This window comes from Pan paniscus, chromosome 6 (assembly GCF_029289425.2).
Source record: "Pan paniscus chromosome 6, NHGRI_mPanPan1-v2.0_pri, whole genome shotgun sequence".
In the NCBI taxonomy this organism is placed as follows: domain Eukaryota; kingdom Metazoa; phylum Chordata; class Mammalia; order Primates; family Hominidae; genus Pan; species Pan paniscus.
In genome coordinates this window covers 102,993,047-103,018,663 of record NC_073255.2, presented here as the reverse complement: position 1 = coordinate 103,018,663, position 25,617 = coordinate 102,993,047, and the positions used below count along the sequence as shown (strand labels likewise).

Here is a 25,617-nt window from a genome sequence, read left to right as displayed (position 1 = left end):
TCCTTGGTGCATTTAGGAAGACGTTGTCAAGTTTCCTTTTGTGCATATGCTTGTTTTCAGTTTCTGGAAACTTGACAGAGCTTCCAGTCTTTTTCCACATTCTTACTCAGGTTTTCCTCACCCTCCCAGTACACCTTTCCCATATTGTTCTTCCTTCCACTTACTGCTCCACCCCACTGCATCTTTAGAGTGTCCTTTTGTTCTAAATGCTGAAACCTACCTGAAATTTCTGGCTTTTTTTCACTGTGGCATGAGTTGCATTTTAATCAACTATGACATGTCATTCTTAGAAAACAAAGGTAATTCAATGAAAACAAATGGCTACGCATTCTGGAAACTTAAGCTAATAACTTTTGTTATTATTAATTTTTACCTGATCTACATCACCTGCTTCTTTCATTTTTCTTTCACAATAATTTCACTTTTAATGATTCCCAACAAACTTATGATAAGGGTGTGGTTTTATGCAATAATCACTGTTTTGTTAACTCTGTGTTTACTGATGCTGTGACTTAGTACATGAATTGCGCAGGACATACAGTGCAGTGGAAGGATCACTTGTTGGGCAGTTGGAGGATGCAGGTCTTTGCTGTTGTTAGCCCTTCTTTCTACTTGACTTTGGCTGCTCAGAAACCCCTCTGATTCTTGCTTTGTTACTTGTGAAACAGAGGATGAGGAATATCTAACTCCAAAGCTGAAATTAAGATGAGATTAAAAAAAAAAACACGTTTTACAAATTGGGAACAGCTACGAAACAGGTACAGATTATTATTATATTGACTCTCAAAGCACAGAGATGAGTGTTTATCAGACGAGCAAACACATAAAATGAAAACAAATGGACAGTCTGACTAGAGTGAGAATTTCATTTCTTCAGAGTTTTCTATTGTGCATCAGATGTTTCTTAAAATGCAGAAATCTTCACTTTGAGTTTTAATAAAAATATATTTGTATGCGGCACTGTGAATATTTAAGTTGTAAGATAGTGGATGATATACCTGTTTTGCTAACTCAAATATCATAATCCAAAAATAATACCTGTGTGGGTAGTTCAGTTTCTTCCTATAATGGGTATTACAGAGTGATTCATAGAAAAAAACACAGATTGGCCTATATGTACATGCAACATATGGATAAATAAGTCCCACCTAAGAATTGTTTGCTTCCTTCTGTGAAGAGCCATCTCACTCCTACGTGAATGGTAGTTGTTTTCCTCTCTTCCTGCTTCTTGCAACTCTCCCCGCCTACTCCACCCGCAACCATCCTCAGTTCCAGCCCTGTCTTCTTTGCCCCTCCAGAGGCCATGGGTGCCTGGGTTTTTCATACCCTGCAAAGTTACAGCAGGGGAGGGAGGAACAATTTTATGATTAAAACATTATAAAATATTTATGATTTATTTCTGTATCTATCTATATGTTATTTATATATTTTATATTTACCCCTATTGCTAATTATGTGAGTGATTCATTCACATTTTAATATTTTAAAATATTAATTTGCAAACCAACACAAAGAATCACTGTAAGCCATGTCAAAAGGACCAATTATTTGATTGTATTTAGTTCCCTTCTGGAAACTGCTGAATTAATTTACTATTTCAGGTGAAGACTAGTGTAACAACAAAACATGGAAGATAAAGCTAAAATTTTTAGTCCCTTTGAAAATTGAGTTTGAATTATTATTAATTTTCTGATATTTCCTTATTTTATGTTGATTGTGTTGTCTTCCAGAATCATGGTCACCCCTGTGTGGTCAAGTTGCCTGTATTTTATTTACATTGTCCGACTGATGTTATCCATTCCCCTCCTCCATACGTGCAAGTAGTCATTGCTTGCATTTTTATACTTCACTTCCTAATTTTAGGGTTGACTTCTTTTCTGCTTCATTGCAATTATTCTTCATAAACCTCTTCTTCTAGTAAAAAATTAAATAATACTTTTTTCCCCCAGAGTTTTGATATCTTTTGCTGGTTTGCAGAGAGGTACTTTGTCTATCAACTTGTTGCTCATCCAAGTTGAGCTTCTTTAGTGCTTTAATCTTCCATCAGAAATCATCTTTCTTTGTATCTTAATCATTTTTCCATCATGTCTCTGAACTCCTTCCAGCTTCCCTGCACCTTTTGGATAATGAGAAGCCTGGGTCTGAACACCAGGTGCAGTCCCACCAGTCCTGTTTAGGAGGGTCCCATTACCTCCTGTGCTGCTATGATGTTTTCTTGTTCCCTAAGGTTCTCATTAGAATGATGATGCATGTTTCTACAGGCAGAGAGTCAGGCAAACCGCATCGCCCCCATTTGCCTACAGCTGCCTTCTGGCTAATTCTTTTTCCATCGTGGAAATCTCAGTTTCAATTTCTCTCTCTCTTTCACTATGACTCTGTCTCTCTTGTTCTTTATAGTATTTATTTTACTCATTCTGCCTGACTCAGATCTTATTCATGTGTTTATTGACTTCTTTATTTTTTTTTCTATATTTCATCAGACCCATTATCTTCCCAGTCCTATACTTTCATGCTGGTGTTAATAGTAATCTCTGTCACTCTGACTGCATGTTCATCCATCTCTTAACCATATCAATTTCGTTCACACTTCAATGGTAAAAAAAAAACACGTATTTACTTATATTTATATAATGCCTTACCTTTTTGTTTTCTATCAGATCAATAAGTAGCTTGACATTATCCTGTTAGGCTTAAAAACTCAATTTTATCAAAGTGGAATTGAGATATATATTATTTTCAGTATTACTGTTTGCAGTTCAATAAAATAACAGTTCAGTTTTTAATCCACAAATGATATAGTTCGTGGAGAGATGTGGTATATATGATATCTCTGGAGTAGTTACCGTAGAACTTATGGCTTGTGTTTCTTGAACACTAGTTGGTCATTCTCTCTTGCTTCACTTCCTTCTTTCCTATCTTTCTTGCTTCCTTCCTCCAGTCATATAATGGTTACTGAAATCCTACTATCTGCAGGACAGTGTGAAGGAAAGAATATGCACTGGTATTAGATGGCCTGCTGTCAAAGTGAATAGCTCTGCAGCTACATCAAATCATTTACATTCTGTCACTGTGTTCTCACCCATAACTGGAGTGGAGTTCAGCACTACGATGATTAAGTGAGAATAAGACATCATTTTATTCACAAATTAGAAGCCTAGTTAGAGATAAAGCCATAATAAATTTTTGGATAATATTGAGAAGAACCTTGACCACTTGAAAAGTTTGTCTTTCTTGTTTATAAAACAACACATGGCTCCCCATTGCCTACCAAATCAATTGCATCAAAACACCTTCAGAGTACACATGTGGTTTGTATATGACCAGAGGATGGAAGTGACAGAAGATGGAAAATAATGTAATGGTTCATGAATTAGGTAATAAAGACAGATGAGGACTAGAGTTAGAGGAAAATTTGAGTCTGGCACTTTAGATTTGGGAACCAATTTTAAAGTCAATGACTGTTAAAAAGGGGTAGATTCTGTCCTACCACCTGGAGTGTTTTCATGATTAATCCAGATTCCTTATCACCCTTCTTTGACTTGCTGCAATGAAAAATTTGAAGATGATGGCCTGGAAACTGCAATTTAACACCCTCCTCTACCCTTACTGACAGTTGATTTATGTATTTATACTAGGTTACAAATTTTTAGCTGAAAGTGCAGCCAGTCATTGTCAAAATAAGAGAATATCAGGGTCTAAGATAAGTACGAGGAAAAAACAGATGAAAGGGGTTGAGGAACTAAAGGTGTTGGGTCCCACCAGTAGCTGAGGTGATGGTAAAGAGAGTGATGTGGGTAGCAAAGCAGTTAGACACAATAGACACCGTCAGTGAGAAGGGGAGAAATAAGTCACAATGAGGAATTTGTGGAAAGGGCCAGAAATTCTGAGTTTCTGATCTTAGTGAAACAGAAAAAATTCTGATGATATATCAGGTGAAATTCACCCCTGATATTTCATGTAGGTTCTTTTCTATTTTCCCTAAGTGTTGGCTGGTCTGAGAAATAAAGGGACAGAGTACAAAAGACAGAAATTTTAAAGCTGGGTGTCCGGAGGAGACATCACATGTGGGCAGGTTCCGTGATGCCCCCCAAGCCGCAAAACCAGCAAGTTTTTATTAGTGATTTTCAAAAGGGGAGGGATTGTACAAATAGGGTGTGAGTCACAGAGATCACATGTGTCACAAGGTAATAAGATATCACAAGGTAAACAGAGTCAGGGTGAGATCACAGGACCACAGGACCAGGGCAAAATTAAAATTGCTAATGAAGTTTCAGGCAGGCATTGTCATTGATAACATCTTATCAGGAAATAGAGTTTGAGAGCAGACAATCGGTCTGACCAAAATTTATTAGGCAGGAATTTCCTCGTCCTAATAAGCCTAGGAGCGCTACAGGAGACCGGGGCTTATTTCATTCCACAGCTATGATCATAAAAGACAGCCGTCCCCAAAGCGGCCATTTTAGAGGCCTCCCCTCAGGGATGCATTCTCTTTCTCAGGGATGTTCCTTGCTGAGAAAAAGAATTCAGCAATATTTCTCCTATTTGCTTTTGAAAGAAGAGAAATATGGCTCTGTTCTGCCCAGATCACTGGCAGTCAGAGTTTAAGGTTATCTCTCTTGTTCCCTGAACACTGCTGTTATCCTGTTCTTTTTTCAAGGTGCCCAGATTTCGTATTGTTCAAACACACATGCTTTACAATTTGTGCAGTTAACGCAATAATCACACGGTCCTGAGGTGACATACATCCTCCCCAGCTTGCGAAGATGATAGGATTAAGAGATTAAAGTAAAGATAGGCATAGGAAATCACAAGGGTATTGATTGGGGAAGTGATAAATGTCCATGAAATCTTCACAATTTATGTTCAGAGATTGCAGTAAAGACAAGCATGAGAAATTATAAAAGTATTAATTTGGGGAACTAATAAATGTCCATGAAATCTTCACAATTTATGTTCTTCTGCCATGACTTCAGCCGGTCCCTAGGTTCAGGGTCCCTGAATTCCTGCAATAATGATACTAATCCATGTGCTTTGGGCGACTGAAGTGAAAACATGAAGACTGTTGGGTGTTGTTGAGGAGAGGAGCTACATCTCTGCCCAGCAGAGCCTTTGTTGGCTTGTTTTGTTTTGCTTTGTTCTCCCCAAACAATGTTGATGTATGTATGGCATAAACTGATGCAATTTATTTACTTATAAGCCTTGCAAAATACAAGTAACAAGAGAAATATGAGATCATATTGGGACATGGTGCGAAAAGCTCAGACATCAGAATATTATAGGGAGCACATTTTAGACAGTATACATAAAGTGTCGGCAAGGGTCAAACTGTGAAGAAAAGACACATAAAATGTACAACGGGGAGCTGGTTAAGCATACCAAATTGTCAACTTATAAAAGCATCTTTCCAGGAATTTAGTCTCACTTGGAGAAACAAAAATCTTTTGGTTAATATTTTGAATATAACCAGAATCTTTCATACATGTTATTTTTATTATACTATGCTGATATTTTAACATTGATATCAAAACTGTTACCATATTTGATATTGTTAACATAATTTATTTATTAACTGCCACATTTTTAGTATTGACTTTCTTTATCCATCTAAGCAAATAAGGATGAAATTTTATTATTACAAAAACAAGAAATAGAATAAAACTCTAGGTCTATTTTTTTTTAATCAGACTAAAAAGGTAGGCTTGTGCCAGAAACAGTGAGACATTCTGTATTTCAAAGTGCCATTTATTCCTGAAGCATGTCAGCCTCTGCACAGTGACCTTCTGTGTTTATCTTTATAAAGAGTAGAGTAAACCATTATGCAAACACACTTCCATTTGGGCACTGTAGTGCCAAGTGTTAATGGCATCATTATTCCAAACAAAGCATGTTTAGAACCATTACTTTTTGTTTTATTTTTCTTGTGGGGATTTCCATAAAGTGTCTGTGGGCTATAAGATATTTGCTTGATATAACTATTTTCTTCTTACTGTCTGTTATGCTAATGGTATTTTGTGGTGTTTTTGGTAAACAGGTTGATTTACTTCATAAAGAGCCTGTTTAAAAGATTACTTTTTAATCTGTGTCAGCTCTCTTTCTTTGTGTGTCCTCTGTATTTCATGAATATAAATGGCTTATTGATGATGACTTGTGTGGAAAATGTAAGCAACTCATAAGGGGATGAAATTTGCTCATAAATTAGGATAAATTCTTAAAATTTTTCAATACCAAATTAAAATGTAGTTAAGACCATAGGTCTTAAAGAGATATTATTTTTCTGAAATGTGATTTTTATAACTTTATACTCTGGAAAATTCGATTATTCCTTTAAGTTGGAAGAATCAAGCTCTAGAATTCTAGGCAATACATTGAAGTTGGAGATTGATTTATTATCTTAAGAATCACTTGTGGCCAGGTGTGGTGGCTCACGCCTGTAATCCCAGCACTTTGGAAGGCCGAAGGGGTGGATCATGAGTTCAGGAGATAGAGACCATCCTAGCCAATGTGGTGAAACCCCGTCTCTACTGAAAATACAAAAGTTAGCCAGGTGTGGTGGCATGCGCTTGTAGTCCCAGCTACTCAGGAGGCTGAGGCCAGAGAATCGCTTGAACCCGGGAGGTGGAGGTTGCGGTGAGCCGAGATCTTGCCACTGCACCCTAGCCTGGGTGACAGAGCGAGACTCCATCTCAAAAAAAAAAAAAAAAAAAAAAAAAAATCACTTATATTGCAGCATAATGCAAGATAAATTAAAACATTATTTTGTCTACATTTCTAAGCTAATATGTATATATGTAACAAGTAGGTGATAAAACTAACAATTATCAGAAGAAAAATAAAAATAATTAATAACTGGATAGGCCAGTGCACATTTGGAATTAAAAGCACATCAGCTAAAATAAAGGGAATTGTGTAAGTGTGACATAAGTCATATTGTTCATTCATATTTTCAAGAGCTCGGCATTTAATTGTTGTTGACTGAGGTGCCACAACTTCATGAGATATCAAGGGCTCATTACTTGTTGCTCTATGATAAATGCAAATATTATCTCTGGCAATATTAAATGTTTTATAATTTGCATTCTGTTGAAGAGCTAACCCTCATTAGAAATAAATATATAACTAAAATAAAACATGAATATATGTATGTGTGACATCTGTAAAAGGTAAATAAGCTGTTTTATAGTACCTAAATGTATAAGTGAATCATTTGCAAAATGTCTTTAATTAACACCACCTATTGGGCCTGTTCCCTGATTTGTCTACTATTTAAGATTTGTGTACTTTTGCATGTTACACTGCTGCTGGAAATACATTAAGTTTCAGTATGACTAAATGTTATAAGGGGTTTAATATGTACCTGTGGAAAACAAAATAACTAATGGACCCATCAGGGAGATTAAAACTAAGACGATAGCCTCATAAGCACTAAACTCTAATGGATAAGTAACTAGCATCCAAGAGATGTAGTGCACAGTAAGACATCTATTTAGTTATATATTTTTATCTCTTAGCAATATATATATTTAACTTACAAGAGAAAATACAAAATTTTTATTCTGGTAGAGTGTTTAGGGGTAACGTATATGGATATCATTGTCCTGCTTTGAAAAACTTTTTTTAAGTCAGATGGACTGGCAGGAATGCATAGTGTGATAATAAAGCAAATATCAAAAAAAAAAGTGTAGACTCTAGGTGTGGGTGTACAGATGCTTTCTGTATACTTCAACTTTTCTGCATGTGTGAATTTTTTATAATAAGATGTTTGAAAAAACTTTGCAATGCAAGATGATTACATTATTTTTAAAGCAATCAATTTGAAAAACTGTGGAGATGACAGTAATAACATGACACAATTCTTTATATATAGAAAGACAAGTTATGCTTTATCTTTAAATGAATACCTTTAAAAATAATGACATCTGAGCTTAGCTAAATTCTTTTCAGACTTATGCATATTTTTTGTAAAAAGGTTTTACTCTTTTCTCTTTAGATTATGTGTTCAAACCTAATTATCTTTTATGGTTGTCTATTATTTAGGGCCAACCTAGACTTATCACCTTGTGTTGTATTTTAGTCAATGCACTTATTCAGTTTTATGGTTCTCTCTGCTACATTTACAAAGTGCACTTTATACTGCACTTCTAGTTTCCTATAAACAAGGAGACAATCTGTTCTACTGTATTTCAAATCACTGCCATCCTGACCATTACTTCATTTGCAATAAAAGTCACAAACTGTGCAAGTGCATTTCATACATGTTCATTTCCAAGGTGTTAATAAGTAAATGTCTGGTCGGCCTTGGTACAGAGAAAGAGAAAGTAACAGACATCCCCCAACCCCCACCCCACAACATGGTAGGATTTGTGTGAGGCTTGATGGGATACCAAGAGTATGATTTGCTGCCCATTTCCCTGAGGCTCCCTTCCATGGGAACATCCATGTTTGTTCCAACTTTCTAAAAAATAAAATAAGATTTCTATTGAAAGGTAAATGTTGTCAACCACTAAGAGTTATTAATAACTGAGCTTTGACGAATGTATGTCCTAGCCAGCCCCGAGAAAACTGGGTTTGGGGAGAGTTTGGAACTTGGGAATTCTCTGTAGTGTCTGAACATTCCTTAGTTTAGCAGGCACAGGAAATATGATGGCTTGGAGGTTAGGCAAGCAGAAGCAAGCAGTAAGGCACTGTAAGCAGTAAGGAGCAGATAAGGGTTTCTGTAATGGTTGATTTTATGTGTCCACTTGACTGGGCCATGGGGTGCCCAGACATTTGGGAAAATATTCTGGATTTGTCTGAGATGGCATTTTTGGATAAGATCAACATGTGAATTGGTAGACTGAGTAAAGCAGATTGCCGTCTGTCATGTTGGTGGGTCTCATCCAATCAGTTGAAGACCTAATAGAACAAAAAGCTTGACATTCCCACAAGTGGGAGGGAATTTCCTCTTGCCTGGCTGTCTTGAGCTGGGATATTTATTTTTCTGCCTTTGGACTTGAACTGAAACATCTGACTTTCCTGGTCCTGGAACCTGAAAGTGTTTGGACTGGAACTACAGTATTATCTCTCCTGTTTTTCAGGTCTTTACACTTGGACTAGAACTATAACATCTGCTGTCCTGGTTGCCAGGCTTTTGAACATACACTGTTGGTTCTCCTGGATCTTCACCTTACCAACTGCAGATCTTGGGACTCATCAGCCTCAATAATTATGTGAGCCAATCTCTTAAATAAACCTCGATAGATAGATAGATAGATAGATAGATAGATGCATTTCTCCTATTTGTTCTGTTTCTCTGAATAATTCTAATGCACTGTCCTTGGGCTGATGTGATTGGAGAGGAAGCACTCTACATGACAGTTTGTTAAGGCAAACTTTGGATAATCTATGTCCATACTACATACAATGTTATTTCTAGACATGATCACTCCAAGATGTTGGAATTCAAATAATGATTGGGTCTCTGCTGTATCATCTTAATGACTCTTGAAGCAAAAATAGCATAAAGTAATTGTAATTCTTTGAGTCCTGTTAGTTATATACAGTTGACCCTTTAACAACATGAGTTTAAACTGGGTGGGTTCACTTATATTAGAGTTTATTTTTTCAAACAAACAGATACAGTATTCTCAGGATGCAAAACCTGCTTATACCAAAGGCAGTCTTTTTGTATAGTAGGGCTCTGCAGGGAGGACTGTGGGAAATTTTGCACACGTTGGCATATGAGAATGGCAGAGTTCCTGGAACCAATCTTTGGTGTGTATCAAGGGATGAATATACATTATAACATTGCCATTAGGTTAGGAATCATCTGCAAATAGTTATTTACCTCTCTCAGAATTAGCAGGCATAGCTTTCTTGTGATTGCTTGATTTGAACATGTCACAGTGTCCCAGTTCCTTAGGCTGCTAGACTTGACTTTGACTTGCATCAGTGACTACTTTTGCTTTAGCTCCAGAACTAAAGATGAACAATTATGGTAGTCCCTTCTACTATTTTATTTGTTGTATAGAATAACAAAATACACCATGTAAGCACCAAGTAATTTATCAGTTTCTAATCCTAATACATGTTTTTATTTGTTTTCTAAAATATACTCTTTCAATATAAATTATTTAGATGAGATTATTCATCTATGTTTGAAGACACATTGCTTGTATGTAATCTTGGCAATGCTCTATTATTTTTAGTTATTACTATGCAAAAAATCAACATCATATTCTGTTATTGTTGTGTTGTTTCATTGTTTGATAGGCATAATTAATAGCTCTCATTTTTCTTTTACTATAAGATTGTGATTAACATTCATCGTAGTTAACTTTCATCGTAGTTAACTTGTCTTCTTCCACAAATCAGACATAGTGTTGTCCTCAGATTATAAACTATTAATTTTAGGGCAAGAACAATGATGTCTTTTGACTACCATATAATTTAATTTGGTGATCGGAGATCAAATTTAATTGTAAATATTGATACCTCTTTTATTTGCTTATGGCCCACAGTGATTCTTTTACATGCATCTTTGGCTTATTCTAACAATCAGTAAGAGGTAATTCATTCATTACTTATTTACACATTACCGTAAAATTTGTTTAACAGGTACTTGAAATAATCAAAACCAAAGATTAAGGAACCCTCACTCTGAACAAAGAAATATTGTCCTACAAGTAAGGATAGGTATAAAATAAAACATAAAAACAAGACAAGGCAGAGATAAATGGTTAATAAATCAAAGGGAGACAAAATTGTACAGTGGTTATGAAATCAAAGATTATTAAATTTAAACAATTTTTTCATATATTCAGCCAAGAAGCTATAAGATAATGAACTATTCTATAATTAGAAAATAAAGAAAACATCTCAAGGTATATAATACAATTGTAAGAGATGTTCCTTGCAAAAAAGTTTTGTGGACTTTTTCATTATTTTTATCAAAGTAAGGTCAAAAAACTTTTTTTTACAGACAGTCTAAAATTTGGAATTTTAAAATAGGAATTTAAAATTTTCTTCTAATATAATAGTTTAAGTTTGTCTAGAACTTTCAGGTCACTGTGATGAACTAAACAGAAAATATTACCACAAAAAGCTCTACCAGTACAAGATGCTTTGAGAATATGAAAGAAATAGTACTAAATACACTATAATATACTGAGAATTGCATACCTTGATCACACACACACACACACACACACATGCATACACATATGCATACACACATCAACTACGGTGCTCTATTTTAACCAGCATAGAAATATATATTGTCTAATCCCTAGTTCTGATTAAGAACTCCCTAGTTCTGATTAAGAACTATATTCTTTCTGGAACTGATTTTGAAAATAATCTGCTACTGTTTGTTAAGAGTATCACATTGTTTTTGTTTGCTTTGTTTTAATTTGGGGTTGGGAAAAATTTCCAGAAATCTTCTATACATGTATAAACTTGGAGATGTTTACCTGGTTTATTTTGAAGATTTCCAAAGTGAAGAATGAAAAAAGAAATGAGGACAGACTATACAAGCCCAAATTAAGGAATGAGAAAATGGACCATTTTCTTGGGTTGACAACACTTTCTCTATTCAGTTTTACATAGGGTTTTTGCAGCAATTTTTTTTACATAGTTTTACTAGACTTTCAGTCTCAGTAATATCAGATAACGTCTCTAATTATATATGTGTGGGGTGTGTGTGTGTGTGTGTGTGGATTTTTTTTATTGTAGGTAACAGTGCTGTTTAAAATTTATATTGCTTAGTATTTGAGAAACTTTCAGATGATATTAAGCTTTTAAATAGGTTAAGCTTTTAACTGAGTTAAATTGCTTTAGAACTTTAGAAACATTGTTTTAAAATATTATTTTGTTTGTCTAACATTTACAATAAAAGGAATTAACAGGAAACACACAAAATAACACCATTCACCATTCACCACAGAGGGAATTCAGTGTAAAGAAAGTCATCTTTGGATCCTTTCCAGTGTGGCTTAATTGTGGCACCACAATAAGGGCATTGTTATGCCAGGTCTTACCTACTTCATTACTTTATACATAAACTCAGAGAACTGAAATATAGAAAAGCTGCGATGACTGTAATCTTCTAGGTATAAATGTAGCAAAAGCTAGAAGATACTGAAGAGTAAAGGAGTTAAAATGAACGTTAAGATGTAAGCAGTAAATTGATTAGTAGATTGCATACACAAATTCTCCTTCAGGTTTCAGGTTTGATTTGGGAAGTGATTCTATTTACAGGGACATATATATATATTATATATATATAAAATATATATAATATATATATAATATATATAAAATATATATAATATATATAATATATATAAAAAATATATAAAATATATATATCCCTGTAAATATATGTGTGTGTGTATATATATATCCCTGTAAATATATGTGTGTGTATATATATATTATATATATATATATTTCTAGAAAAGTATTTAGAACAGAAATATCTTTCCAAGATTTTCAGTTCTTAGTACCGTAACAGCTCAAAATTTTTTTCATCACACCTCTAGGCCAACAAACAAATACCAAGAATTCTGACTATTACAGTTAAGGCCAAACAACTAAATAAGTATTTATGTCCTGACAACATAAATTAAAACAAAAAAAAGTTTTACATGTTTTAAATTTAAATATTCTTAAATTACATATGAATTACTTACTAATGGTGATTGCGTATGTGTTGGGCACCATACAACTTCTCAAACCTTGGAATCAGATTGAACACTGAGATCCTTAGTACCTGTTCCATGAGGACTTTTGGGGATACTTGCTTTACTAAGAACCCAACTTCACATAGCTATGACCCCTTGAATGTAACCCCCTTGAATGTTAAAATTAAGAAATAGCTTGACTAGTAGTTAATACAGTGTCTGATAAATAGTGAGTATTGTTGTGTTTATCTTGAAATTTTAAAATATCTTACAGCATTCCTGATGAGTTAACTGTATTACTCCAGAGTGTCTTGCACATAGTTTTGGAATCACAGTGTTAGACTATTAGATGCTAATGTTAATCGTAGCCCCTGAATCTTAATTGAGAAGTCCAGTAGCCTCTGACATGGTGGAAGTGAATGGAAGCACTGTAAGTCTACTATAAAAGCTCAGTACCTTCTTTAATCTCATTGTTTTCTGATTTTTCTCAGTCCATTATGGCAAATATTCCCTAGGATTTATAATATCACAAAGTCTGTGACTGAAAATTTGATGTTAGCACTTACAGTGATGATAAATGAGACCATCATCATTGTTTGAGGCAAGTGTTACTTTTGGTTTTTGTTTGTTTGTTTGTTTTCATTTTTTGCTGTTTGTTTATTTTTTGAGACAGAGTCTTGCTCTGTCATCCAGGCTGGAACGCAGTGACACGATCTTGGCTCACTGCAATCTCCTGGGTTCAAGCAATCCTGTCTCAGCCTCCCAAGTAGCTGAGATTACAGGCACGTGCCACCATGCCTGGCTAACTTTTTGTATTTTTACTTATTTATTTGGGGAGGCAGGGTTTCACCATGTTGTCCAGGCTGGTCTTGAACTCCTGACATCAGGTGATCCACCTGCCTTGGCCTCCCAAAGTGCTGAGATTACAGGCATGAGCCACCACGCCTGGCCAAGTGTTACTTTTGTATTTTTAAGAAAATAATATTATCACTGTTTATTAAGACATTTTAAATTTTGACATAACATTTTAAGATTTGGTGTTATTTTGTGTTTCCTGTTAATACCTTTTATTGTGCAAATGGTTTTATTTTGTGTTTCCTGTTCATTTATTTTATTGTAAATGTTAGAAAAATAAAACATTATTTTTAAAAAAGTTTCTAAAGTTCTAAAAAAATTTAAGTTAAAAGCTTAACCTGTTTAAAAGCTTAAAATCACCTGAAAGTTTCTCAAATACTAAGCAATATAAATGTTTATATAGCACTGTTACCCACAACAAAAAAAATCTACACACACACACATATATGCACACACACATATACACACCGCACATATATAATTAGAGACATTATCTGATGTTACTGCGACTGATTTAACTAATTTTTTTCAAAGTTTCTAACTATATTCAGAAGAGCTACTTGTTTTAACAGTTCCTGTGAGATGTATTGTACTGAGAAGAGAACTATATCTTCTCATGAGTCTACCCTAACTGCAAAGAAACCCGGGGGTGCTCCAAGGAAGGAGGTTTGAACTAATTTTTCATTTTATCTCATTTTTGTGTTTCAGTAACCCAGTTAACTATATAAACATTGTTTCCTTTTAAAAACAAGTATCTTATAGAAATGTGTATTTACTCTCAGCTAAGGACGTTAGTAGAAATCTTATCTGGATTATTAGAAGAACTCAAATATGAGAGTCCTTGAACTAGATGATGTTAACCATTTCCTGCTTAGTAAACTGTGAGTGCCATCAGTGTCCACACTGAAAGCTCAAAACAGAACACTAAAACAAGTCATATTAAGATGAATAGTAAAAAATATAAATTGTTTTGTAAGTGAAAAGGAAAACAAGATATGATGACAGAGAATTCTCACAGATCTCAGGGAGGGTTAATTAATGATCATCATTAATAGTGATACTTAGTAGCTGTTTCTGACACTTGTAATTTTAAATTCAAATTTTTACTTATTCATTTTTTCCACGTTTATTTTTAATCTTCATTTCCTAGAACCTACTTTGCTGATCAAGTTTCCATACCTTTAAATAGATTGTCATTGTGATCTCTGACCATAGAAGAGATAATTTGATTAACTTTTGTTCATTGGTTGAAATTGTTTACACCTACTAGGCAGTGGGTGTTTGAGAGAATGAAACCCAAAGCTAGTGTGGAGTGGGCTGGCATGTTAGGGACAGGGTGCACTCCCAGTTGAAAGACTGCTGAAAATTGATAGGGAGATGAGGCAGGGAGTTGGTCAAATGAATTAGGCGGTTAGGAAATAATAGGAAGGGTACTTCTTCTATGTTGTATATCCAGGACTGAGTCTGGTTATTTCATATATAACTACAAGATCAGAAAACAATAAATTAGCAGATATATATAGGTAAGTGAAACAATATCAATGACACTAAAGCATTAGGATAAATAAATAATATTTAAATAATAAGGTACTTGAAAAAATTGATTCTTAAGATTTTCATGAAATTCTGTTATCTAAATATCAGAAAAATATATTTATAGATACAAGATTTTGCTTCTAAATTGATCAAGGCATTGTATTTTTCATTACTGGTATTAAATTGCTTTTTAACCAGGTTGCTAACAGCACATCTACAGATAGATATATTTACAGATAGTTAGAAACAGGGATTATTAGAAAGACTGACAGAGGCCAGACATGGTGGCTCAAGCCTGTAATCCCAGCACTTTGGGAGGCCGAGGTGGGTGAATCACCTGAGGTTGGTTTTCGAGACCAGCCTGACCAACAGGTGGGCAGATCACTTGAGGTCAGGCATTTGAGACCTGCCTGGCCCACATGGCGAAAACCTGTCTCTACTAAAAATACAAAATTAGCCGGGCATGGTGGTGCATTCTTGTAATGCCAGCTACTCAGGAGGCTGAGACAAGAGCATCACTTGAACCCGGGAGGCAGAGGTTGCGGTAAGCCAAGATTGTGCTATTGCACTCCAGCCTGGGCAACAAGAGGAAAACTCCGTCTCAAAAAAAAAAAAAAAAAAAAGAGAGAAGAAAAAGAAAAGAAAGAAAGATGGACAGAAAATTCCACTTCTGTGACCAGAACTGTGACCATCTCATGTTGATACTGTGGTATACGGAAAGATGAGCCCATTCTCTGGAGGAACGAACTATGTTTTTCCGGTTCACTTACTTCCTCCTAATTGCTGTACCAACATTCTTTCTTTTAGACTTTCTATTCCTGAAGCTACTCCCTTGAATTGTTCATATTAAATTTGCTACTCCTTTGAGTATCCCCACAAATCTGCAGCATCCTTTTGTAGCCTGCATCCATTCACTGGAGTCTTCTGCTTTGTCATCATCAAAACATATCTGGAGATTTTATTGTACATTTTTCCTGAAAGATATATTTGTAAACAGAAGACTGGTGCTTGTGTCTTATTTCTCCATTTCTTTTATCTGTGATACCTGCTATTAGGCTAGTTTTTATTTTCTTTCGAAAATATGACTTATTTCTTTTTACCAATACAATTGCATATCTTAAATGCAGAATTGTTAAGTAAAATATATATATATATATATATTTTTTAGATGGAGTCTCACTCTGTCACCCAGGCTGGAGTGCAGTGGCCCAATCTTGGCTCAATGCAACCTCCGCCTCCCAGGTTCAAGGGATTCCCCTTCCTCAGCCTCCCGAGTAGCTGGGGTTACAGGTCCCGCCACCACACCCAGCTAATTTTTGTATTTTTAGTAGAGATGGGGTTTCACCATGTTGGCCAGGCTGCTCTGGAACTCCTGACTTCAAGTAATCTACCCGCCTCAGCCTCCCAAAGTGCTGAGATTACACACGTGAGACGCCACTCCTGGCTAAGGATTTTTACTAGTAAAAGTGAAATGTGATTGTATGTATGTGTAAAAATACATATATGTATACATATGTGTATATATCTCATTAAAGAACTGTAAGATGTCATACAAATATAAAGTTGATTGGATAAGAAAGATTGAATTATCTATTTATACCAATTGGTTTTTCTTTATATGTACAATTAGCCCTCCGTATCTGTGAGCTCCACACCTGTGGATTCAACCAACTATAGATCAAAAATATCTGGGAAAAAAAATATCTGAAGTTTCACAAAGCAAAACTTAAATTTGCTGCCCATTAATTTGTATGCTGAATCCAAGGGAATGAAATTATGTGTAGGCATTGTGTTAGGTTTTATAAGTAATCTGGATATGATTTAAAGTTTCTAGAAGAAAAAATGTATAGGGGAAGAGGTGAGTAGGTTATATGCAAATACAACATCACATTATATAGGAGACTTGAGCATCAGCAGATTTTGGTATACAAGAAGGATCTTGGAATCAATATCCCATGAATCTTGAGGGATGACAGTGTGTTTTTAATCTCAAACTTTTGTATTTGAGAATAAGAAATCACTTCTCTTTGCAAATGCCTTATAATTTCTCTGCGATAAAGATCCTTCTTTCCACCAGATTTTTTTTTGGCTTTTTGTATTATTAAACATACTCTATCATCTTGCTTGGTGACAAGATGTGATTCCTGATAATTTCCTGTTCCTTTAATGGGAGTTCTTATCTATGAGTTGTAGATTTAGTCTTCCAAGATTCCAGCAACATAGCTTTTAGAATGGCATTTCCCCATTTATTATATAGTACTTAAATACCAAATAACTAAAAACAACTAACAATGATAGCATAAAAATATGCCAGCTTCTGCTTCTTATATAATTATTTGATTTAAATATTGTACTTTTGTCTATCCCCCCCAAACCAATAAAACATTAAAGGCTTTTTGATATATTGTTCAGACCATCATATGTATGTCACCTTACACTTTATATTTGACTTCACATTTTCATTCATGCATTTTTTCTTTGGTTTTACATAATAAATTTAACACATCTTTTGTGACATGTATTATGCCAGACTGGCATAAAATAAGGGTTAAAAAAACACTGTCAACATAATTCCCATATTTGAATGGCATCATTCCAGAAAGAGTTTAAAAATTTGGAATTAGATTTTTGTGATGCTCTCATTTCTATTCATAATTCAGAGCCCTTGAAACATTCCTAATGAGGTTTCAAGTATTTTATTTTTCCTCCATCCTTTATAAACAAATAAAATTAAACCAAACCAAACACAAATAAAGCCAAGCTAGAATTGTGTATATCATCCAGCTGCTCCAGGATTTCTCTCTGAAACTTATTTGTTCTCCTTAGATAAATACAGTGGACACCAAAGCCAGATTAATTTATAATGACAATTTCTCTATCTTTGAAGTGTTAATCATTGGGCTGGGATTAAAGTAGGAATATATAATAAATCCTAATCAAATTCTATGAAATATTATTATTTGCTTTACACCATTCAGACATATCATACTAGAGGCAAGGGGAAGAGAACAAATAAGAACAAACACAGCTTTAATTTTGGGCTCCAGGCTGACTTAAATGTTGGATATTGCAGGCCAGTTCCCAAAGGAAAAAAATGTATATATGTGTATAAATTCTTAGAAACCCTGATAAAGATCCTCACGGAAATCCTGATGGTTGTGAGAATTGTGTTCATTTTTCTATTACATGAAGCATAAGGCAAAAAATATATCTCTATTCTGAGAATCTTTCCCCTCTATCTCACATAAAATATATTTTCTACCTCTGGGGAAGAGGATGAAGTGTGTGGGTATTTACATCTTGCTTTAGTTTCAAAGCTAGCTTTAAATTCAACTTTTATGCTATTTAATTTAATTAATTTAAATTTAATAAATGATACTCGATTCAGTTATCAGAAAACTTTTACATTTGTTTGAAACAACTTGAGTAAATTCAATCTCCTCTTTTAGTTGTAAATTTTATGAAATCAGAATACAAACCAATTTTTATTGCTAATAAAATTCAGCATCCACATAGAGAAAAACTGAAAATGTAAAATGCACACCTGAATCTGAAGACTTAGCATGAAAATGGTTTTTTGATTAATAATTTTATATTGTATACATGTTAAAATGATTATATATTGGATTAAATATATAAGAATTGGTTTTATCTGTTACTTTTTACTTTCATATATAACTATAAGAAAATTTTAAATTACAAGTCTCGGGCCAGGCTCGGTGCCTCATGCCTGTAATCCCAGTACTTTGGGAGGCAGAGGTGAGCGGATCACTTGAGGTCAGGCATTTGAGACCAGCCTGGCCAACATGGCGAAACCCCGTCTCTACTAAAAATACAAAAATTCGCCAGGTGTGGTGGCGCATGCCTGTGGTCCCAGCTACTCGGGAGGCTGAAGCTTGAACCCAGGAGGCAGAGATTGCAGTGAGCCAAGACCATGCTACTGCACTACAGCCTGGGTGATAGAGCAAGACTCCATCTCAAAAAAAAAAATACATGTCTCGTATTATATTTTTACTACAGAGCACTAGACGATATTATACAACTGGATTATATTACTATATATTGCAGTCATGTGCTGCATAACAACTTTTCCATCAACTCACAGACTACACATAGGATGGTGTTCCCCTAAGATTATAATATTTTATTTTTGTTGTATCTCTTCTATGTTTAGATAAGTTTAAATACATAAATACTTCCCATTGTGTAACAATTGCTTATAGTGTTCAGTACAGTAACATGCTGTACAGATTTGTTGCCTGGGAGCAATGGGCTATACCCTATAGTCTAGATGTGTAGTAGGCTGTACCATCTAGGTTTGTTTAAGTTCCCTCTATGATGTTCGAACAATGACGAAATCACCTAATGACAAATTTATCAGAACATATTCTCATTGTTAAAGCATGACTGTATATTTTTATGCTATTCTTATTTTTAATCACTTTGAAATCACTGGAATTATAATAAAAGTATTAACATTTACTTTAGTGCATATATGTTAGACATTCTGCTAATCACTTTTCTCATATGACCTGATTTTATATGCAGGTACTATGTCCTATCAGTTTCATACCTAATTGTGTGTTGTACCGTGATAGCTATGTGATAGGTACTCATTGTCATTATTGTGAATAACTAATTGTAAGTTTGTCTTATTAGAAATAATTATTGCATTATGAGTAAACATATGAAAGGCATATTTATTGAAAAGATAAAAAAGTTTAGTAAGTTGTCTAAGGTAGAATTGCTCTTGACATTACTTTTCCTAATTAAGATGGCATTGTCTCAGCATTTGGGATTCCCAGAGAAAGTCTTTTCAACTCATGGATATGGCTCAAGAAAGACATATTCAGAAAAGAAAAAGTATAAGATGGGTTGTATTTATTTTGAGAAACCATCACCCAGCCGAAGAGAGAAAAGGTTATTCCATTCACATCATGTGGTTAGTCTGGGAATCTTTCTAGTGTAAAAGCAAGAGGAGCCATAAAATTAAAGAAAATATTGATGAGGTTTTTAGACACTAAAAAAAAAAAAAAAAAATGCCATCCTTCTTTGCTTTCTTCTAAAGAATCTCTTTCTGGACTCTCTGAAATAAAACAAATATCCAAAGCCTTTATTCTTCTTCCTAAAACTTGTCTACATTCTGCTCTTGAGATCCATATCCAATGCAAATTGGGGAAAATACCATATTGCCATGGAGAATGATTAAATAAAAATAGGACAACCGTGAGCTAGATGCCTTATTTCCCTGATGTAATCTGTGTCTTTTATGAATAATGACATCTTTAGAAAGATTTTATTATTGAGTTTTAAATAAGGTTATAATTTCATGTCTAGAGAAATAAATTTTGATTTTAAAGCAATAAAATTCATATGGAATTAACTTTGGCTGATACTGAGGGTGTAGATAAAACTAAGTACTTTCTCAGTGTTTTACTAGATATTGTTGGTTCAGAAATTTATTATATTGGTAAAGAGATGATATCTCAAACCTTGATTAAATAAGCAATTGAGTAATTTAGAAATTGGTAAGAGACACTGAGCGAATTGTCCTTTTCAGCAATGTTGATATATGTCAATAATTGCTTAGAAATTTTAATACATCAAAACTAAAATGCATTGCCAACTTCTGTATAGTTCACAGAAACTTGGTTTTTTTTTTTTCTCTTACCTTCTATTTTGCTGGCTATTAAATTTAAATAGTACCTTAATGCATTAAAGATTTGGTTAAATGCATTTTTTAACTCTTTTTCCTATTCTCTTTTTTTGAGTGCAAAGTGCATTGCACACATCATAAATTAATACTGAGAAATCTAAATTTACTCCAAGAAGGTCTTTCAGTGAAGGCTTTATAAACTGGGCCCTTGTTTATTCTGTGTGTGGCCACTTTGGTTATTAGTAGGGGTTACACTGACTGCCTTTTCCCAGATTTATGAGACTTGGCAAAAACCTTGAGAAAACAGAGCCCAGTTTCTCTCAATAGAAAACATTATTAGATACTAAATAAACATTAATTTAGGTAAACTGGTACTATTCAGCCCGAAAGGAACATGTTCTTATTTAGATTTGCTCTGATGGGTGAAAGAATATGTGCCAGAAATGATTTATAGAGATCACAAAGAAGGGAACTTAAGTAATTTAAATTTCAGTAATAGTTAAGACTATCCTTAGAAAGACTTTGTGCTCATTCATGTAGGGCAGTGATCCTGTGCCAGGGAGGACATGCATCATGTCCTTCTTCCAGTGGAGAAAGATCAAGACACCAATCTTTTTTTTAAATATTAGCACAGAATCCCCAATAGTACAATGATTAATTTTCTCTGGATTCCAATAAAAACTGAGAAATAGGGCATACTGTGCAGTTAGTTGACATATGGTTTTGAAATAAATTATTAAGTTTTTGACAATGTTAAAATTCCTGAAGAGGTTAAAGCATTTTAAAAGGAATAACTTGAACTTGTCCCTCTTCAACAAGTTAATGTCATGAAAAATAAGAGAGGGGGTTAATATGTGTGCTATATTAAAAATGATAGTGCTGCAACTAGTTATAATGTGCTTAGAATTAGATGTCAAATTGGACAAATCACCTATAAAAACAGTTTTGAAACATCTCTGAAATTTTTAATGTGAACTGAATATTAAATAAAATGAAAACACAGTGATGAGTAAAGTGGAAACAATTAACTCATTAGTAGTTTATAAACTAGATTATTGATATAATCTCATAGTTGTAAAATACATTTATGTATATGCATAGAAAATAGGGAAAAATAAAGAAGATTTTAACAGTGATCATCTCTAACTGAGGTGTTGATAGGAAGATGGTGTTTTGATTTTCTTTTTGTATACCTACCATTTTTTTAATGGTAGAATGTAAAAAACTACTTTTATAATAATCACAGTATATTATTAATGGAATAATGAAACAGCAGTAAAATATACATTAATTCATTCATTATTAGGCCAATCCCCAGGGAAACCAGAAGAAACTTGTATTAAATAGATTTATCTCTTAATAATGACTCCTTAACAGAAGCACTTAATAATGTGTTCGTGTCTTGCAGGTTGTAGGCTATAGATTATAGGGAGTAAATATCATATTATATATAGAGATATATAGATATAGAGATAGATAAAACTCTGCTATAAAATGTTGGACAGAAATTTGTGCTGATGTTTGAAGTGACTATGATCAACAGTGTCTCAATTTTTCTTTTTAATGTAAGTGATCCTGTACATATCAGAACAGTAAGTCACCTTAAATCCCATCATCACTAGTCCCTTCATTTAAAGATGAGAAAACTGTAATTCACAAAAATAGAATAATTTACCAACATCTACTGGCTGGATGTAAACCAGACCTTAACTTATATGATTTCTAATGCCGTGCATTTTCACTCTGTCACAATCAAAGTTTTGCATATTTGAGGAAAAGAGAAAATGCAGAAGTCTTATTTAATAAATGAATTATTATTTTATATTGAGTAAAATAAAACATTTTTATTGATGTTAAAAAACATTAAATAAATGCTCTTATAAACTTAATTTTTTAATATTAGTAAATATGCTAATATATAAACATTTTGAAAATTATATGATAGTAGTCTGCAGTAATATATTGTTAATATATTAATGTAATTAATAGTAGCATGTGTAATAATTAATGACAGCATGCAACAAGTTTATCTAATTTAACTTGTTTTGATCACTTTTTCTGTGGTTATAATAGTTTACAATGTTGCCCTCTACTCAGGGAGGTAAAAGGTGTTTATTAGGTGTGTGTGTTGTGTGCTGAGAATAGTTGTTTATTCTGCAACAGCACTGTAAATAACAGTATTTATCATTTGTCTAATTCTTTGATAGAGAAATAGAATGTACATCTTAATATAGTCACAAAAAGAAGAAAATACAATAGTATTTCATAAGTTTTAAAATGGTTATTTTTTCTCACTTCAATATCTCTGAAATCAATGGCATCCTACAACCAATGCCATGTCATAGTTAAAATTGACAAGATTGTTTTCTTAGTGAGACATAAAATAATGAAGTATATTAAAATGACATCTTAGGTTAGATTAAATGTTATAATAAATAATATTTATTCACTTCTTTAGAAACATTTTCATTATAAGTTCAAAAGCATTGTTCTTAAAGAATAGCATTCATCTGTAGTCCCTTTGTGAAAAAGACAGAAATATTATTACATGGATTTCAGGATGCTATAAATCTTAACTTAAAAGCATTTGCTGATATAAAATGATGTTTTCATTGTGAAGATAAAATAGTATATATAAATGTATATATCTATTTGAATAACGATATTTTTGCTACATTGCATAACTCTTTAGTACTGTTTAAATCTAATAATCAGTGCTCAGATCTTACTTTATTGACATATTAGTAACATTTAACCCAGTGGCTCTGCTGATCACTTTATCTTCCTCTGATTTCTGATTCCTGTGAAGATTTCACAGGAATCCAGAGTCTTACATATTTCTCATTGTCCTTCTCCACAAGTAGATTTTACCAGTCTCAGTTGCTGGTTCAGCCTCATCTCTCTGACCTTTGAATAATGGAGTGTGCCAGGGATCAGTCCTTGCACCTATTTTTCCCTCTATCTGAATTTCTTCCCTTGGCAATCTCACCTCTCATAAATGCCACCCTTATACTTATGACTGCCAAAATTATACATTTATCTTTGACTACTGCCTTCACCTTTTGACTTTAATTCAGCTGCCTTCTCAATGTTGCCAGGTGAACGTCCAATAGAAAGCCAGAGCATATCCAAAACCAAATCTTGATCTTCCAGCAACCTCCAAAACGGGAGTTGAACAATGAGAACATATGGACAGGGGGAGGGGAACATCACACATCGGGGCCTGTCAGCAGGTAGGGGCAGGGGAGGGATAGCATTAGGAGAAATACCTAATGTAGATGACGGGTTGATGGTACAGCAAACCACCATGGCATGTGTATACCTATGTAACCCACCTGCACATTCTGCACATGTATCCTAGAACTTAAATTATATATATTTTAAAAAAGGGCAGGGAGGCACAAAATGGAAAGAACGGGGTGAAAGGTATTCATGTTAATACGCATGTAATATAATTATGATATTTGAGTTATGTAAATGTTTTATATAATCAAAAAGCAAAACAAAAAAATAAGAAAAAAAGCTTAAAGTATACAAAAATTAGCCAGGCATGGTGCTGCACACCTGTAATCCCAGCTGCTCTAGAGGCTGAGACGTGAGAATCTCTTGAACCGGGGAGTCAGAGGTTGCAGTGAGCAGACATCGTGCCACTGTACTCCAGCCAGGGTGATAGAGTGAGACTGTCTCAAAAAATAACAATAAAATTATGAATTAAAAAAGAATATCAGTTATCGCTCTTATAAAATTTACAGAACATTTTATTCCTAAAATTAATTAATTGTTTAATGAGTCAGAACAGCAGATATCTATTATGTTTCCTCTATATAATTGTTTGACTTCTTATCTGTCTACTAAACATTTATTATGCTTTTACTTTGAGCCGATTCAGCTTCTATGGGCTATCTGAAGTAGATTTAAGAGAGTATACATTTTCTGTGCCTAAGCATCTTTCCAAATTTTTTGGAGAGTTAAGAGGCATGTAAAATTCAGGCCATATGCAAGAAAATTTGACTGTAAGTCGATGTAGTTGAGAAAAATCTGCTGTAGTTACCCTGGTAGAAAGTGTGTGAGTGTGTTGACCTCGAACTTACCCAGAAATGTTTTTTGGATAAGGTTGGATCAGGACAGCAGAACATCACACAGAGGAAGAAGGAAATGAATATAATTTAGATGGGAAGTGTTCATTGACTATTTTCATTGACTATTTTGCCTGGAACAGGGAGTGCACCTTGAGGAATAAGGAAAGTAATTTGTGTAGTTAAAGAAGGGATTTGGATACCAACCTAGGGAGTTTATATTTCAAATTAGAGATGGCGTTATGAAAGCAAACATTTGAAGAAAACAAGTACAGAAAACAAATTATCCATTTCCAGGATTGAAGTCTATGGGTCAAGTCCAGAATACCAATTGTAGCAACCCAGGCATTCAATCAGAGGAACTCGGTGCTACATTAGTGGCATGAAAATGGAGTAGAAAAATTAATCGTAGGTAAAAAATAGCATGTACATTATTAAAGGTATCATTAATACTGATGACAACTTTGATAAAGAGCAGATATTCCCTTGCCATATCCCTGTAGTGTCTGTGTTATGTGTGTGAGTATATATGAGATTTATATATATACACACACACACCCCTATGTATGTACCATATATATGTCTTATATATCATATCCTGTATATACCCTATGTATATACTATATATGTCATATCTATGTCATATATATACATCACATATATACACATCATATATGCCTTTTATGTATATCATATATACCATATGTAATACATGTTACTTCTCTATTTGATAAAAATAAATTATAATATCTGAAATCAGAGTTTCTCATATCTGACTCTGCTGTAAATAAGATTTAATAACATTGATCCCTGAAAAAGTAAAACTGAATTAAGT

The 25,617-nt window shown here is 33.9% G+C and overlaps 1 protein-coding gene across 2 annotated transcripts in view; it reads left to right on the top strand.

Moving 5' to 3' along the window:
- SEMA3D (semaphorin 3D) overlaps positions 1 to 25,617 on the top strand; it is a 191,392-nt gene that overhangs the window by 24,287 nt on the left and 141,488 nt on the right. The window contains exon 2 of one of the 2 annotated variants that reach the window (XM_034964345.4): positions 9,075 to 9,206. The exons of the other annotated variant lie outside the window; for it this stretch is intronic. The gene's annotated coding sequence lies outside the window, so the exon portion shown is untranslated. The remainder of the gene's footprint in view (positions 1 to 9,074; positions 9,207 to 25,617) is intronic. 2 annotated transcript variants of the gene reach the window in all.